At 45.2% G+C, this 13,271-nt stretch overlaps 1 protein-coding gene and 1 long non-coding RNA gene across 3 annotated transcripts in view; one reads left to right on the forward strand and one right to left on the reverse strand.

Moving 5' to 3' along the window:
- Positions 1-304, reverse strand: part of SLCO5A1 (solute carrier organic anion transporter family member 5A1) — a 136,370-nt gene extending 136,066 nt beyond the window's left edge. The window contains exon 1 of the mRNA XM_029923235.1: positions 119-304. The gene's annotated coding sequence lies outside the window, so the exon portion shown is untranslated. The remainder of the gene's footprint in view (positions 1-118) is intronic.
- On the forward strand, positions 116-10,049 carry LOC115278742. 2 transcript variants are annotated; one of them, XR_003903073.1, is made up of 3 exons: positions 116-686; positions 2,615-2,736; positions 9,811-10,049. It is a non-coding gene; the product is annotated as an uncharacterized LOC115278742 (long non-coding RNA). The 2 variants fall into 2 exon arrangements; XR_003903072.1 differs by having other exon boundaries at positions 116-664.
- Positions 10,050-13,271: the final 3,222 nt, after the last annotated feature.

The raw sequence follows: 13,271 nt of genomic DNA on the forward strand, positions 1-13,271 counted from the left end.
GACACCCTGCGCGCGCGCGCGCACACACACACACACACACACACACACACACACGCACGCACGCACCACGCACAGCCCGCGGGAGGGCTCGCCGCGCTGCCCGGCCGCCGCTACTCACTCGCGAGTGTGCTGGTCAGGAGGTCCGGCCGCGAGTGGAGCGGCGGCGCGTGGGGACTGTGGAGGTGCGGCAGGAGTGGGGCGACGCCCGGGGAGGCGGCTGCGGTCCGGCCGCGGGGAAACCAGTGAATGAGACTGTGAGTCAGGCTGAACTCTTACCCCCACCCCTCGCCTGTCACCCAAGCCTCCCTCTCCAGACAACGCGCGCCGGAGACACGCCCGGAGCGGAGCAGCAGAGGGCGCAGGCGCGCGGGCGGCCGCCCAGCCCGGCCCGAAGGCGGCGAGCCACCCGCCGGCTGGCCGCCCTTCACCCGCCCAGAGACGGAGGGGAGGCGGAGGGGCTCTGAAGCCTCGAGGGAGCAGGTTCCCAAAAAGTGAGCTGCTGAGCCAGAGAACCCATTCTGAATAAAGAAATGACTTCTGTTCGTTTGTTCCGTGTCGTGGGCACCCGCAACGTCTGGGGACCAGAGTAGGTTCTGTGGACCAAGGATGAACAGGACAGGATCCCTGGAATGAGGACACTTCTGTATTGTGGAAGAAACACCCCGTAAGTAGCCTGAAACAACGAGGTGAGTTCTCTACAGCATGCCACCGAAGAACCTAATAGCCATCCACCTATCCCATCATCATTTTCAGAAGGAAAGGCGTGTGCAAGAGCACGGGGCCTGGTACTCCAGGTTCACAGGTAGAGGAGTTGTGGGGAGATTGCAGGGGACAGGGCAGAGGACTGCATGGGGTGCAGAGAGGAGAAGGTCAGCAAGGGCTTCACGGGGTGTGAGCTGTCCGCCGTGAAGGGCCAGCGATGTTCTGAGTTGCTCACCAGGAAGGTGTTCTGGTGCATGGAGGCCACACTGAGGGCAATGAGGCAAGTTAGGAAGTAACTCTAGACAAAATGTGCTGATGCGGTCGCAAGGACATGGAGAGGAGGGAACTATTGACTGTACAGTGAGAAGGTGGAAGTGGCCATACCTGGAAGCCAATGTAATCTAGAAGATGAGAAACGGTCCAAGGTAAGAGGTCTCTCAAGTTTCACCTGACATCCAACCAAAAGACTGAAGGAGAAGTATGCTCTTGAGGGGAAGACGGTTCTCCTTTCAGAAGCGTTGATTTCGACCGCCAAGTATACATGTCCCATAAACCGTTTTGATATACAACACACAGGGAGTTTGGACTGGAGATGTGAATTAGCCCAAAGGTGCATCAGGTGAATAAGGAAGACCAGGCAGACTGCGGAGAGGAAGGCTCGGGACAGGCCCTAAGACCACAATCTAAGAGAAGGAGGGGGAAAAGCTAAGGAGGGAGATTAGAAACAATGGTCAGAGAGGTAGGTAAAGAATCAGAGAAGTCACAGAAGCCAGAGCAGCAGAAAATTCTTAAGAAGGGAATTATCAGATGCATGGAAGGCTGCAGAGAAGTCAGATAGGTTAACTGAGAAGGGCCCACTCACTGTAGCAAGTAGGAGGACACCGCTGAACTCTGAGAGAGGGAGATGGTGGCCTAATGAAGGAAGGGGACTGCCCTTCTACCACTACGATGACCATGCTCGCCATGGCTGCCATGCCAAAGCCACTTCGTTGACCCTTGGCTGTATCCAGTGAGAGCACTGTCTCCACTTTACAGACAGGATGAGTTAGGTGTAGAGAGATTAAGTAACCTGGTGAGGGTGTGCAGCTAGTCTGTGGAACCCATGTGCTCCTAAAGGCCATGTTCTTAACCCTGACCAGATGATCTCTCGTAATTGTACAACAGCTTGACTTTTCGGCGCACCTTGCATCTGTGAATTATCTTCCTTTTGTCCAATAACTACCATTCACAGTCAGTCCTTAGAGAACAAAATAGGCCAGCTGACACTAAAGAACAGTTAGTGTGTGTTTGATGTCTATGTTGAAACAGCACTGATCTTCTGGTAGCTTCCAGAATACCAAGCAAATGGGGCAGATACTCATTTCCTCATCCCCTGCTACTACCCCTCCTCTTGAGATCTCCATCAAGCCCAATGTTTCTTTTCCACAAACAGGCCATATGTCTCCAGGTTTCACCCTGGCCCAAATTTTAGTCTCCTACTGCTGGTAATGTAGGCAAAAGTGTGCATCACTTCTTGTGCCTCAGTACTCCTCAGACCTTAGTCTGGATCTAACCAGGACCCATCTGCCTTCTATTACATCCTATTACATCCCTCTGGCCCATTCTCTCGTTTCAGCCCCAGCCCCAGCCCCAGCTGTCCTCCAGCAAGGTCAATTTGTTGCATTAGGTGCCCGCAGAGGGCTTCCCTGCTGAAAGTCAAACAGTCCTGTCCCTGGGACACGCAGTGTTTATTCATGGTCAATTACCGTAGTTAAACTAGGAACAACTCTAAGAACCTGTAGATTTTTTTACTGCCCCTCGTGGAAAGATCATGATTTATAGACAGAATCTAACAGGTCCAGTTAGCTACCCATATCAGAAACAAGAGAGAAACATTTAGCAAGAGACATTTTCTTTGCTTTCTCTTCCATAGTTAAGTATGACTTTGGAAAAGGCCAGGTGTGTCTCCATCAGCTCTAATCTTCAGATTCATAGAAGAAATGGATTCACATCATGGGATTCTGCTATACCTGTGGCTTATTTCACATAACATAGGTGAGTACAACTGCCTAAACCAGGATGTGTACCTTGTGAGGCGTGTTCGGATAACCTTTCTTCAGGTTCCCAGCTTGCTAATGCTTCTTCAAGTCATTAGTCTAACTTACACAGAAGTAGCTTCTTTCCCAGCCTCCATGTAATAAGAAGGTAGCCTTTGCAATTACCTACTGCATTCCATGGGCGGAAAACCCGGCTGCTCCACAGAATGGAACAAGAAAAGCAGAAGGGATCTTGTTCTTCACTCTCTTCTCTCCCTCCTTAAAAAAGGCTCACTTCAGAAGTCTCCCAGACGCAAGAAGAACTGGATTTTGGTCCAGAATATTTTCTGGGCTTAAAATATAATTCACAGTTGCCAGTACTATAATTGAAGTAGACACTGGCTGCTTAAGAGGGGACAAATTGTGTGTTTAAGTTAACTTTTTAAAATATTGAAATATAGCCTTATTCACAGACCCTAAATTATTAATAGCCTCTGTGACATACTTAGATTACATCTCTATTCTTAGTTCAAAAAAGTAATTTGTTTTGATTTTGGTTTTGGTTTTGGTTTTGAAGAGAAAGAGAGAGAGAGAGAGAGAGAGAGAGAGAGCGAGCGCACAAGCAGAGGAGTGGCAGAGAGAGAGAGGGAGTTATAGAATCCCAAGCAGGCTCCAGGCTCTGAGCTGTCGGCTCAGAGCTGGACATGAGGCTCGAACTCACTAACTGTGAGACTATGATCTGAGGCAAAGTCAGACACTTAACCCCCTGAGCTACCCAGGCGCCCCCAAAGAGTAATTTATGATACCACTAATTTCCTCAAATTGTTTTTTTTTTACTAAATTTTATTTTTATTGAGATATAATTGACATGATGCTTTTTAGGTGTACAACATACTGGTTTGATAGACATATATATTTTGAAATAATTGATAAGTCTAGTTAATATCCATCATCATACATGATCACAAATTCTTTTTCTTGTGATGAGAACTTTTCAGATCTACTCTCTTAGCAACTTTCAAACATACAATACAGTATCATTAACTATAAGATTAAAAAGTAAACTCTTAACACAACTTGGCATTTACCCCCTCACTTAGAAGGAAATTTCAAGGGGCGCCTGGGTGGCTCAGTAGGTTAAGCAGCGGGCTTCAGCTCAGGTCATGATCTCACGGTTCATAGGTTCAAGCCCCGCGTCAGGCTCAGTGCTGACAGCTCAGAGCCTGGAGCCTGCTTTAGATTCTGTGTTTCCCTCTCCCTCTGTCCCTCCCCTGCTCATGCTGTCTCTCTGTCTCAAAAATAAATAAAAAACATTACAAAAATTTTAAAGGAAGGAATTTCAAGCTGGGTAAAACTGAAGAGGAACATATCTGGCCCTGGGGTCCAGTGAACGCAGGCAGTCCCTCCAGCCCTGTGGTGTGCAAGTGCTAAACAAGTATCGGACCAACTGCGTGAGCTTCAGCACTGCTAGTCCCACGGCCCAAGAGGCCACAGTCCTGTGGACACTTGGACACGTGGTCACCCTCTAAAGGAGCCAAGCAATCTGGCTGCACCTCTGGGACACAGCGAGGACAAGGAGACAAGACTCTATCAGTTGGGACCTTCTAGAACCTGCCACCCCCCTTAATAACAGTAAGCCAGATAACCCAAGGCTAGTAATGAGGAGAAAATTCCCTGTGAACAGGAGACATCTGCCTCCAAGATTCACATTCCCTTGAAAGATTTTCCTATTTACCACCACTGGCTCTGGGGCCTGGAAAAGGAGGGAAGTCAGACAGGAAGGGGGCAGAAGGAGGTAAGAAGAGGTGATCTGCCATGGGCCCTGAGCGTCTCTGCACATTCTTTGTGGGTATGCCAAGAAGGCAAGGCCCAGGCATTTCTCGGTGTGTGTCTGCAGCCAGCAACCTTGAGGGACAAGCTCACATCTTCCTCTGGACAAAGCAGGCTTGCTTCTGCTCACTTCGGTGCAGCCCCCCAGAGCTCAGGGCTCCTCACCTGTAAGGCAACCTGCTGTGGGCACAGGCGCCCGTGATGGACTCTGCATCACCTGGGCGGGGGGCGAGGGTTAGTGGGCATGGGAAGTGAACAAACACCATACGGACACTGCCCGCCACTTTTGCCATCAGTAACAGTGTCCTCTGTCTCTGGTGCCGGAGTCTCTTCTCCCAGGCAGGCTCTCTTGTTAGCTTGGAAGCAGGGTTAACTCCTCAATGCTACACAGTCCCCGACAGGCACCACCCAGTTTTAACATTCTGACTAAGATATTAGCTTCCCTAATAACCTACCACAAGCTGGGTCAAGACCTGAACTAAAAAAGGAAAATATAAATACAAAGCATAAAAGGAAATGAAACTGTGTTACATATGCTTGATTGACACTCAATGTGCAGCTCCTGCATTTGTTTCTTCTTGAATGACAGAGTCTAGAAAGCTTAAAAAAGTAAAAAATAAAAAATAAACATGGCCCCCAGACTCCCTTGCTGATCGGGTGGTTCTGGATGAGAACGGAAGCCCCCTTGTGGGTTTGGGAAGGTGGAATGAGTCACAGGCTAGCTTTTCGGCCTTCTTATGCCATAAGGCAGATCACAGAGACATGCTGTTTTTCTGCTTCAGTATTCATTTGTCCAAACTCCAGCTTCTGGGTGTTGAAAGGCAGTTGCGGCATTGGGTTTCCTGAAGTGAATACACCAGGCAAGGTCTTTGATTTCCAGCCCCACCGCTCCCCCGAGACTGTGGCAGACACACCAGTTTCCCTAGCAGGACAATCTACAGTGTTCCAAGAGTCATTCCTGGTCACCCAACTAGCGATCATTTGTCCAGGCCTTCCAGAGATTTTCTAAGCAATTATCTTTCTGTAGTGACTCTCTTTCTGCCAAAAGCCCAGCATAATCACTAAGCTAAGATTTATACAATAGATAGACGGCTTTTTAAATTATGGTTCACTCATCCACAGTTTGGGGTCCTTAGCTCTCAACTCGCCTTTCTAAAGCAGAAGTCTCTTTAGGACCTATGTTAGGGATGACCCTGAAGGATCGGTAAGCTTCTCAAAGTCTAGATCCAGAGAGCAACGTCAAGAGAAAGCTGGAATTCCTCTCTCCTTCCTCCTTTCTCATTTCCATTCCCTATCTGAGGACATTTTTTTCCCCTAAACGATTGGAAAGATCCATATTTCAGGGGTGACCTGAAGGAGGTGACCTTATCTGAGAGCACAGAAGAATAATTAACACAAGGTAATATAACACAACACCCTCACTGCAGTGACACACTATTGAGGGTCCCCTTCAAAGCAGGTAGAATGGCCGCAGTTTCGCTCAGTTCTTTACATTTATCTAAAAGACCTGGACATCTGTGGTCCGACACTGTATCTATAGTCAGCAATAATATATTATACACTTCAAATTTTGTTGAGGGTAGGTCTCATTGTAAGGTGTTCTTACCGCAATAAAATAAAATTATAAAAAGTAATAAATGAGGGGTGTCTGGGTGGCTCGAGTCAGTTAAGTGGCCGACTCTGGGTTTCCACTCAGGCCATGACCTCGTGGTTAGTGGGATCGAGCCCTGCATCAGACTCTGCACTGACAACGTGGAGCCTCCTTGGCTCTCTCTCTCTCTCTCTCTTTCTGCTCCTCCCCTGCTCCGCTCTGTCTCTTTCAAAATAAATAAGTAAACTTTAAAATAATAATAATAATAAAATAATAATAAATGAAAGACCTGAAGCACTGACGGTTATAAATAATCTGTGCTGCAGTCGTGGTGTTAGCTAACTCCTGGACAGCAGCACCCTGCCCCACTCCCCCACCCCTCCCCTACTCCCCCACCCCTCCCCCACTCCCCCACCCCTCTTCCAAAGGTCTGTTGTCACCGTGGCAAATTAACACTATTTCATCTTTGTGGTGAGCACATGGGTGTCACTTATACATATGTCATCACAACAAGACGCCCCAATTCTAGGAGGCACCATTGTTTTATGTACCACTAAGAAGGAAAAAATGCTTCCAATTAGGCTATGACACATGCCTTCATGATGAAAGAGAGAAAAAGAGGGCTCTGTTGCCAAACTGCCTCAAAGTCATTCTGGCTCTGCCATTTATGCCAGTGTGGCCTTGGACAATTTACTAAACTTCTCTGCCTCAGTTTTCAAGCTGGGGTTAATCACAGAATCTACCTCACGGGGTTGTCGTAAGCAGTAAATGACAGAACATCGGCAAAATGCTTCCAATAAGTTCCCGAAACCTAATAAATGTTAGGCACTGTTTCAGAGCTACCTTGCTGTCTTCTGCGTTCATCTGAACCATGTGTTTTCCTCTCTGGTTGTCGGAGGGCAGGGAATCCAGAATCCTTTCTTTCATGCAGGCCACACACTTCTCTAGGATTAGTTCCTATGCACAGACTGATAAACCATCAGACACCCTTTTGGATCCAGTATTTGGTTGTTTATGTGCGTTTGCTTCATTTTTCATCTGTCAACCACGGGCATCCCTTCCCCATCAGGACCACCACCACTACTCACATAGTTATGAGAAAGCGCAATAATAATGATCCCTCTCATTTACCGTATTAGGACTGATTACCTATTTTATGTACAGTATTTCATCCTCACTCCTCAGTTTAGTTTATCAATTCCATTTTAGAAGAGAGAGCTGAGTTCAATATGTTCATCAACTTACCCTAAATCATTAGGCATAGAAAGTACGGAGATCCAAATCCAGAACAGCCACAGTCTAAGGCCTAAGCTTCTGCTACCTAGCTGTGTTTGCTTGGAATTGTTCTTTACATACATTTTAGGAAGTCATCCATTGATTACGATGAGGCATGTCTCAGGGCAGCTGGGTGGCTCAGTCAGTTAAGCATTGGATTTCAGCTCAGGTCATGATCTCATGGTTGTGGAATCAAGGCCATTTGGGGCACTACACTGACAGCACGGAGCCTGCTTGGGATTCTCTCTCTCTCTGCCTCTCCCCCCCGCCAAAATATATAAGTAAACATTAACAAAAAGGGGAGGGGTGCCTGGATGGCTCAGTCAGTTAAGTGTCTGACTTAGGCTCAGATCAGGACCTCACAGTTTGTGAGTTCGAACCCCACATTGGGCTCTGCCCTGACATTGTGGAGCCTGCTTGGGATTCTCTCTCTGCCTCTGCCTCTGCCCCTCCCTCCCTCACTCTCTCTCTCAAAATAAATTAAAATAAATTTTAATTTAAAAAAATGGATGAAGCATGCTATTGCTTTTGAATAAAACTACAAAACTACCCATCGAGCCCTGATCTCTGTAATGACTAGGACTCATGGTTTTTACAGGGCTGCCCAACTGTCCAGTCACTAGCTGTGGTTTCATTCTCAACTCGTGACTCCTCCCAACCTTCTCCACATTCCTTCCCTTTAATGAGGGGGCCTGAGCAGGCGGCTGCTCCCCACTTCAAGCGCATTCTATCTCAAGGCTGAGAAATACCTGGCCAGTAGCTTGTGGTGTGTGAGTAAACCCAGCCTCCTTCTCTCACAGCCAGTCTTGCAAAAGAGAGGTGAAATTGAACCTAGCTTCCTGAGATCCTGAATCACAAACGTCCACGGGACAATTCTTTAACTAAAAACACAGAAATCTGGGGGGGCTGCGTGGGGGGATCAGGAGCTCAGAGCTCAAGCCTCCTTTCCTTAATGGAAAGACACTGTGACAGAGCTTTTCACAGAGTTCCCTCAAATCCCCTTCTCTCTTCTCTACCTTTTTTGTGTGTGAACGACATTTTTGATAATTATCTGATTGCAAAAAAACTCCAAAAATCAGGTCTTGAAGTTCTATATTATTTTTAATTATTGGCTTGGCGTGTGTCCACAGGACCTTGTGTTTGGCCGACTTTTAGGCCCCATTCTCTTTGGCTGTGATGCTCTGACAGCTGCTGCATTTGTCTTATTGTAACTAATGAAGACAAAACGACCCAATACGACTGAGTATATAACGTACCACTCAGGCCATCAGGGAAGTGATTTTAAAGGATTTAGTGGTCCATTTGGGGGATACCTGCCATCAAGGAATGGGATTTAAATAACAAATGAATTGTCTTCTATCTTTCCCTTCGAGGAAATTAGAGCCCTTAGAGGCTAAGTTTAGTTTACCTAAACTGAGGAATGACCTGATAAATGCCCATGTATATAAGGGGAGCGTGGGGCAAGCTGAGGGTAAAGTGCAGGCGAACAGCGCCACGCCCACCCCCGTCTCCCATGGGACACTCCAGGCTGCCCCAAAACAGGAAAGGACCAAAAAAAAAAAAAAAAAAAAAAAAAAAAAAAAAAAAAAAAAAAAAAAAAAAAAAAAAAAGGTTAAACTGATAAGAGTCTCCACCAGTTTACTAGAAAAAGGCGATCCCATCATAGCCTAAAGTCCAGGAACTCCCTTCGGTCTTAACAGACAGCTTTGCTAGAGGGAAGAACAACCTTAGCTTGACAATAGCCAGCGTCCAGTAAGTGTTTAGCATGCGAAAGTCTCTCTGAAAACTCCCTCAGGACTCTATCTCCCACCCCCACACTTGCAGCAGGGCTCTTCTGCCCTTGGCCCCATACTTTAATAAAATCACCCTTTGGCACCAAAGACGTCTTTAAGGATTCTTTCTTGGTTATAGGCTTTGGAAGCCATGAACCGCCCCCCATCACCCCAAAATTTCATCACATACAGCGGAAATATAACACCTAAGTGTGCCAATCTTTCCCCCTTCTTCCAGTTGGCTTTGTTTGTGAAATTTCACACCAGGGGGAAAATGTGATTTTTTCAAGCAGAAAAGAACTATTGTGAGAGTTAGCTCATTTGGGACCCAGGATGAATTTTAGGCCCCAGAGAAGGAACTGAAACTTACTCTAAGGAGAAATAAGAGATTTAAGGGTAAACAAAAATATGCATTTTCTCTCCATGTTATGTTCACCCTTCTTCAGTCTTCCCTAAAGAAAAATACCTTTAGGAAAAAAAGTTTGAAGCCCTGGAGACAATTTTTACTACTCTTAGAAAATGTCTTTTTATTAATATCTTTTACACACATAACAAAAAAGCAAAACTGGGAATAGGCAAAGTAATCCAAACTATCGAAAAACTAACAAAATTAACTCCCCCACAGGCCACCAAGAAGGGATCTTCTCTGTCTCCTGCAATTTAAGGACCAAGATCTGATTTCCACCAAGTGCAAAGCCCAGGAGGGAAACCCTGCATGCATGATGAAGTGTAAGCAGAATTTGCATTATGTGTGCGTGAGGCCACTGGCCTCTGAGACAGAGCAGCACCTGAAGAGGTTGATTAAAAAAGAAACTTTGGGGCCACCTGGGTGGCTCAGTTAGTTAAGCACCAGACTTCAGCTCAGGTCATGATCTCACAGTTTGTGGGTTCGAGCCCAGCATCGGGCTTTGTGCTGACAGCTTAGAGCCTAGAGCCTGCTTCACATTCTCCCTCTCCCTCTGTCCCTCCCCTACTCTCTCTCTCTCTCTCTCTCTCTCAAAAATAAACATTAAAAATTTATTAATCAATTAGTTAATTAATTAAAAAAGAACACTTTGGGGCAGGGAAAGTGGCATTGTTGTGGAACCTGGGACACGTGAGGGGGATAAATGAGCTGTAAGAAAGGAAAGCTGGTCACCTCCAGCTAAGAAGTTTAGCCTCTATTCTGTAAACAATGGAAAATCATTGAAGGTTCTAAGCAAAGCAGTGACAGGATTAAGCAGAACTTTATGAAGATTAATTTCTCAGGAAGTGGTAGGTGGGGCTGGAGTGGGAAAGAGACTGTAGGTAGAAAGACCACGCCCAAAGCACTTAGGAATAGTACAGGCAAAACCATGACCTTGGCTTCCAATAAGTAAAGACCAGGAATTAGACCACTGTTGTTTTATGACATGGGATCCATGGCATTAGATTGGAGGGATCTTAGGAATTATGTAGCCAAAAGTTTACAAATCCATGGCCAAATCAGACTGAGGATAAAGCCCACATATATATATGTGTATGTGTGTTGTGTGTGTGTGTACGTGTGTGTGTTTTGGTTTTCAGAATTCAATGCCAAAACTATTGTAAACTTGACATGTTTCAGATGAAAGATCCAGATTTCTACATTCTTGATATTTGCCATTTGCCATATTGGGTTCCAAGTGCTCAGTGACCTGCCTGGCCTGTATAAGCCTCTTAGTTTGAGATCTCTTGATTTAGGCCAGTTCCTGTCCTGCCATCCCTACCCCAGTCTCGAAGATGAAGTAACTGAAGCCCAAGGAAAGTGATTTTCCTAAAGTTTCACCCGCAGAAGGTGGCAACGTCAAAGAGGAATGACATGGCACAGTGACATTTATACTTTGTACAGCAGCTTGAAATATATGGTCTTGCTCCTCACAGCTCTAAAAGGTAGGCATCATTACACCCAAAACAAATGTAACAGTATGTATCAACTATACCTCAATTGAAAACAAAAACCAAAAATAAAAACATCTAGACATCACTATCCCCATTTCATAGAAGAGGGAAAGGGATGAGAGAGAGACCAGGTAATTTGACCAATGCCACATGGCTGGTAAGCAGTGGAGACAATGTTTAAACCCAGATCCATCCTAGTCATTTTGTTACACAATTAGTGTGAGATCCGGGAGCCGGACAAATCTGCTTAATATTTGGGCAGGGCAGGGGCTCCTGGGTGGCTCAGTCAGTTGAGCGTCCAGCTTGGGCTCAGGTCATGATCTCACAGTCCGTGGGTTTGAGCCCTGTGTCAGGCTCTGTGCTGACAGCTATCTCAGAGCCTGGAGCCTGCTTCAGATTCTGTGTCTCCCTCTCTCTCTGATCCTTCCCTGCTCACACTGTCTCTTTCTCTCTCAAAAATAAATAAAAACATTTTAAAAATTTAAACAATATATATATTTGGGCAGGCCATTGACTGACTGGCTGTGTGATAGCAGGAATGTGACTCAACCTGTCTGAGTTCAGCTTTTTGGTCTCCCTAAACTGACACGAACATGTATCCAACAGCAGTTAACACACAGTAGGAATTACTGTGTAATATACATACTGATCCTGTATATATATTACAGCTCCTATACATTGCTCACTTGTGCAGGGATATTGTCCCAAGTTCCACACTGCATGATAAAATGAATGCTGTTATCCACATTTCGATGGGAAAAAAAAAACTTGAGTTCTGGCTCAGGTCATGATTTCATGATTTGTGGGTTCAAGTCCTGCCGTTGGGCTCTGTGCTGAGAGTGTGGAGCCTGCTTAGGATTCTCTCTTCCTCTTTCTCCACCCCTCCCTTGCTCATTCTCTCTCTCTCTCTCTCAAAATAAATAAATAAACATTAAAAGAAGAAGAAGAAGAGGACATGTGCACAGACAACCACAAAGAAAACACCATGTGAGGACATAGGGAGCACATGGATGGCCATTATAAGTCAAGGAGAGAGGCCTCAGAAGGAAATAATCCTACTGACAACCTTGATCTCCAACTTCTAGCCTCCAGAACTATGAGAAAACAAATTCCTCTTGTTTAAGCTGCATAGTCTGTGCCACTTCATTATGGCAGCCCTAGAAAATTAATACAAACATTGTTTTTTAAGATAAATATTTTAAAATTGTAATAGCTAATAACTCAGTTTAAAATTCTTTTCAAGATTATTTATTTTTGAGAGAGCAAGTGTGTGGAGGGGAGCACATGCATAAGTGCAGGTGAGCAGGGCAGGGACAGAGAAAGAAGGGGAGAGAATCCCAGGCAGGCTCCACACTATTAACTCAAACTCATGAATTTGAGATCATGACGTGAGGCAAAATCAAAACTCAGATACTTAACCAAACCGAGCCACCCAGGCACCCATAAATTTCATTCTTAAAAATATTTCAGGATTCAAAAAAAAAGTTTTAGGACTTTAACTATTTCTAACAATAAGTAAAAGTAGTTAAAAACTTTCATGATTCACTTCTCAGAGTAAATTGAAAGGAAATTACCTGTGGGGCACCTGGGTGGCTCAGCTGGTTGACCGTCCGACTTCGGCTCATGTCATGATCTCACAGTTTGTGAGTTCAAGCCATATACCAGCTCACTGCTGTCAACACAGAGCCTACTTCGAATCCTCTGTCGCCCTCTCTCTGCCCCGCCTCCATTCTCTCTCTCTCTCTCTCTCTCTCTCTCTCTCTCTCTCTCTCTCTCAAAAATTAAATTAAAAATTTTTAAGGAAATTACTTGAGAAAAAACCCATGTTGCCTCAGTCAGATGATACGATCTCGTAGAGCACGTTTTAACGCATCAAAAATGTTACAATGATTGATGGGAAAAAAATACTGTGATTTAATGTTAAAACAAATGAAAGCAATTTACATCTAAGTAATGTAATCCATCAGTAAACAATTTAAAAGATGAAAGTCAAATAGATGTGGCCAATTGGAAAAGAAAGGAAATATAGTATACCTGTTTCTAAACTAGAGATGCTTAAAAAAATAAAAAGTAAGAAAAAAAAGAAATGTTTAGGACTTCCCTAGGATCCAAAAGTATACAAGCATCTGGAATGATCTGGAAAAATCTGGAAAAAAGTGACAAACCCCTAACAATCAGGTGGAAACA

The sequence above is a fragment of the Suricata suricatta genome, chromosome 15 (genome assembly GCF_006229205.1).
Source record: "Suricata suricatta isolate VVHF042 chromosome 15, meerkat_22Aug2017_6uvM2_HiC, whole genome shotgun sequence".
Taxonomy (NCBI): Eukaryota; Metazoa; Chordata; class Mammalia; order Carnivora; family Herpestidae; genus Suricata; species Suricata suricatta.